This window comes from Carya illinoinensis, chromosome 1, assembly GCF_018687715.1.
Source record: "Carya illinoinensis cultivar Pawnee chromosome 1, C.illinoinensisPawnee_v1, whole genome shotgun sequence".
NCBI classification, from domain to species: Eukaryota; Viridiplantae; Streptophyta; class Magnoliopsida; order Fagales; family Juglandaceae; genus Carya; species Carya illinoinensis.
In genome coordinates, this window is record NC_056752.1 from 1533494 (window position 1) to 1538933 (window position 5440).

The window sequence follows — 5440 nt, forward strand, 5'->3', positions numbered from 1 at the left end:
AATCTGGAGAGTATGTTATAGTTTGGAGTTTTTGACCAAGCTAATGGATAGATATTGGTCCGAAAGTTTTATGGAGTATTGTTAACATGTATATATGACTATTGGTTGAGGATTTTTGCATGATTAAAGGTTTTGATGAAAGATTTTCTTAGATTTAGAAACTTAGAAACTGGAAGAGGAAAAACAGTTTCTGTTTTGAGAAAGTTTAACTCTTTGGTGGTCTAAACCTATTCTAATGACTTTAATAATTTTATTGGAAGATCCTAAACATCTTATATACATGTTATATTATTATTTTGAAGATATTTGATGTTAGTTTCAAAGATATGAAATTTTATGTAAAGAGATATTCAGATAAGCCAAAGTGTGGATATTCTTGGCTAAATTTATGTTTTGATTAATTTCTAACCATGTGATCTTGAATTAGAAGCTTGTATATGTTTTAGGACATCTTTTTAAACCATGTAATGGTTTGGTTTGAAGATCATATATTTATAAGTCATAGATCAAGAGATTTATCAAAACTAGTTGAGGAAAAAGTTCCTGTTTTTGGACTAAGTGTAAAACCAAAAACTCCAAATGTTATTTTGTGATTTTGGTGACTTTAGTTTGATGATTTAAAGCATGGTTGATGTTAGGATGATATTATGAATATGTTAGAAGTACGATTTGATTTTTGAAATTCTTGGAAATGTTTTGATTTAAGGTCAAAACTTGTGATTCAAGTGCTTGGATCTTTTTACAAAAAAGTTTGGTGTTGATTATTAGCTTTTTCTAAATGAATGTTTTAAGTATGGTTTTGAACTTAGGATTGGAAGATGTTTGTTGCAAAATTTTGGTTTAAGCATGAGTTTTGAAGTTGGAAGAAATTGCAACAAAAATAAAGGGAAATGGCCTATGGATGTTTCGACCATAGTGTGTTCTTCATAGTTGTGTTTTGTTTTAAATTTTTCTGAGTTGATATTTAAGTTTAGGACAAAATTTACATGATGAATGTAAATTTTGGAAACTTTTGGAGTTAGTATGCAAAATCCTTAAGTTATGGGTAAAACGGTCATTTTCCCACATGTAGAGAGTAAAATGAAAATTTTACTCTTTAAGTTAGTATTTTCCATATTTCAAATTATTAGTGATTTAGTTCTAACTTTTAGAATCACTAATTACAGTTCTTCGTGATCGTACTTGAAGTTTTATAAAAAAAACGCGGAGATCGAGGTAAGTTAGCTTTTAACTTACTAGCAGTCTACTGTGTATGTGTGCTAAGTAAAAGAACTACAGTGTATGTATGTACGTTATCATATGTGTCATGCCATGTCAAGTTATCATGTAATTGTCTATTATACAGAATTTATTCTGTCATCAATTTTTATCTGTTACATAATATATTCTGTTATGTATTACTGTACATTACAAGTACGTCATGCTAAGTATGTCATCTATTACATGTAAGTCAAGTCATGTAATATTCACTGTTGCAAGTATGTCATGTTAAATATGTTGTCTATTATATGTTATGCCATGTTACGAAATGTTTCTATCTCAAGTTGGTCATGTATTCTAAGTTATGTTCAAGTCACGTTATGTTACGTCAGGACTTCAGTCCTTTCGTATTCCAGTTACATTTCATCTTGAATACATTATGATGTGTAGAATACATGGGGCCACAACAACTGTGGAGTATGTATTTAACTACAATTGTGATGCGTAAAATACATGGGGCCACAACAACTGTGGAGTATGTATTTTTCATGTTAAATCAAGTTTGTGTAAAATACATGGGGCCACAACAACTGTGGAGTATGTATTTAACTACAATTGTGATGCGTAAAATACATGGGGCCACAACAACTGTGGAGTATGTATTTTTCATGTTAAATCAAGTTTGTGTAGAATACATGGGGCCACAACAACTGTGGAGTATGTATTTTTAAATGTTAAGTCAAGTTTGTGTAAAATACATGGGGCCACAACAACTGTGGAGTATGTATTTTTCATGTTAAATCAAGTTTGTGTAGAATACATGGGGCCACAACAACTGTGGAGTATGTATTTTTAAATGTTAAGTCAAGTTTGTGTAAAATACATGGGGCCACAACAACTGTGGAGTATGTATTTAACTACAATTGTGATGCGTAAAATACATGGGGCCACAACAACTGTGGAGTATGTATTTTTCATGTTAAGTCAAGTTTGTGTAGAATACATGGGGCCACAACAACTGTGGAGTATGTATTTTTAATATTAAGTCAAGTTTGTGAAGAATACATGGGGCCACAACAACTGTGGAGTATGTATTTACACGTAGAATACATGGGGCCACAACAACTGTGGAGTATGTATTTTTCATGTTAATTCAAGTTTCAGAGCAAGTTCATGCTAAGTCAAGTTCACTTCATGATTCAATTTAAGCTATGTCAATTATGCTATGTTGTACACTAAGTTATGCTTTAATTACTTATGAATTTGATTATGCATTTATGCTTTTACTGTCATCCATGCATCATTAGTCTGTATGGAAGTTTTTTGTTAACTTGCTGAGATTTGTAATCAAATCTCACTGTGGTAGTCCCAACTACCATTTCCCCCAAATGGTAGATCTTGTTACAGGACCTGAAGGAGGATCAGAAGCTGATCAACTAGACACAGTCGACTGAACGACGGTGCGTCGTTAATGTTAATATAGTAGTTAAATTACTTCTTGTACGATGGAGTTGCATCTCCAGTACTATTGGATCATAACTATTTTGGAATAGTGCTGTGATCTTAGTTATTCAATGGATCTTTATGTATGAAGTATGTTTTAAGTATTGGGATATTTTCAGTTTGGTGCATAGTATTGCTAAAGAAAAAAATTATCCGCTGCGAATATTGCATAATGTTAGATGCATGTTAGGATTATTGCATCTTATATGTCATGAACGGGGGCAGGTAACCTTGTGTTGCATGTCTCGACGCTTCAAATGTCCGTCCAATCCCAAACGGAATTTGGGGGCGTCACATAAGGAATCTCTCATCTCTTATGGTTAAACATTGGCCTCTTTCTGACGTTGATGAGGGGTGATGATTGCACGAAAGTGTACTCTGAACATTGCTTTTACAAGTTTAATTGCTAGATTATATGTGTAATCAAATTGGCGTTATTGCCGGGGAGACGGTTCAAGAAGTGCATTCAAAGAATAGGTTTGGTGAATTTGACAAACCAAAAGCGGTAAACTTGTTCCTTTCTTTTACTTTGTTTCAATTTTAGATGTAGTTTTTTTTTTTCCTTTCTCTTTCAGTGTTTACATGCATAGATCTAGAGGTGAGTTAGGTAGATTTGCAAGGAGACCTGAAGTAGACACTTATACTCTCTTTGATAATCTGTTTGACATGCCATCTAATTTTGATATACATTCTATTTCATCATTTTCTTCATCTAACATGAGTGTGCACGAAGATCAACCTAGGACTCTACATGAGTACCTTCGCTCTACACGCACAACAACACCATCATGTATTATATTTCCACTTTATAGTCCTCCAATAGATTTCAAACCAGGTGTGATACAACTTCTCCCTACTTTTCATGGTTTGGAGAGTGAAAATCCATATGTGCATATTAGGGAGTTTGAAGAGGTTGTTGTGTTCAACCTAGCACTGTAGATGCTATTTGACTTAAGTTCTTTCCTTTCTCACTAAAGGATAAGGCGAAGAGTTGGATGTATTCATTGAGACCACAGTTGATTGGTCATGGACTAAGATGACCCAAGTTTTTTTCAATAAATACTTTCCTCGTCATAATACTAATGCTTTGAAAAGGCAAATCTCAATTCTTACACAAAATAATAGTGAGACTTTGTATCAAGCATTTGAATGTTTTAAAGAGTACTTAGCTTGTGTCCCCATCATGGTTATGAAAGTTGGAGTCTACTTAGCTATTTTTATGAAGGTCTTACTCCTAGATAGCGTCAATTTGTTAAAATGATGTGTAAATGTAATGGTGAGTTTTTGTAGAAGGATCCAGATGAGGCAATAGAGTATTTAAATGAACTTGCAGAATAAGCTCACACTTAGACAGGACCAAATGCTTTTGACAGTACCAATCGAGCATGCTCCAATCAAACTCATTTTAGTGGAGGCATCTATCATCTTGGAGAAGAAGATAACTTGAAAGCAAGGATGGAGGGCTTAACTAGATAGTTAGAGGCATTGAAAATGAAGGAAACTATGGCAGCTCGTATTATTCCCTAAGCTAATGCCTTTAAACTATGTTTTGTTTGTCAGGGAGTAGATCATCTTGCACAAGATTGCTCAACACTTGCTGAGATGAGAGGAGTGTATGAGGAACATTGCAATTCTCTTGGCATGTATAAAAAGCCATTTTCACCCTACTTAGATACATACAATCCTGGTTGGAGAAATCACCCAAACTTCAGTTGGAAGTTGGCCACTCACAACCATCAAGGAATTACTCTACACCATAGCATGCATCTCCCTCTTCTAGGAACTACTTAGAAGATACTTTGCATGCTTTTATTGAGGCACAGGGTAAAACTAATCAAAAGTTTGAGTCTTTGATTACGTAGGTTGTTGAGAAAAATAAGGAGATAAAGAGTCATGTATCCAAGTTGATGACTTCATTGAGGGTGAATAAGCATGGCAAGTTCCCTTCTCAAGCTCAACCCATGCCCCAAGGTCAACATATTGCACAATAAAATTTGAAAGAAGTCAATGCCATTATGACACAAAGTGGTAAGTCCTTACACATCCCAACAACTGATCAGCCAGAGGATGTTGAAGAGGAACAAAGTAATAATAGTGCTGAGTTGTCTAAGGAAGCTAAGGTAATCAAAAGCCCAATTAAAGTACCATTTCCTCAAGTTTTAAAATCTGGTATGAGAACTTTGGATTCTAACAATGAAATCGTGGAGAACCTCAAACAGGTAAAGATGAATCTTCCTCTTTTGCATGTTATTAAACAAGTTACAACTTATACAAAAGTTTTCCAAGATTTGTATATAGTTAAGAGGAAGTACTATGTTAAGAAGACAACATTTCTAACAGAGCAAGTTAGTAGTCTGATTGAGTAGCAAATTTCTCCTAAGTACAAAGATCCTGGTTGTCCAATTATTGCATGTAATATTAGAAATTATGAGTCTGGGCAAACCTTACTAGATTTAGGAGCCAATGTAAATTTGATACCTTATTCAATTTATTTGCAATCAGGGTTGGAAGAATTCAAACCCACTCTTGTGGTATTGCAATTAGCTGACCGTTCAGTCAAAGTGCCATGGGGTGTGGTGGAGGATGTTTTGATTCAAATTGATGAATTTTATTATCTTGTTGATTTCTTAATTCTTAACACCAATTCTGTTGTTAATTCTAGTTCTAAAATTCCCTTGATTTTAGGTAGACCTTTCCTTAATACTGCTAACGCTCTTATGAATTGCAGGAACAGTCT

The 5440-nt window shown here is 34.1% G+C and overlaps 1 non-coding gene across 1 annotated transcript; it reads right to left on the bottom strand.

Annotated features, from left to right (window-relative positions):
- Positions 1 to 3785: 3785 nt before the first annotated feature.
- LOC122293679 lies at positions 3786 to 3892 on the bottom strand. The gene has a single exon (XR_006237336.1). It is a non-coding gene; the product is annotated as a small nucleolar RNA R71 (small nucleolar RNA).
- Between the last annotated feature and the right edge of the window lie 1548 nt (positions 3893 to 5440).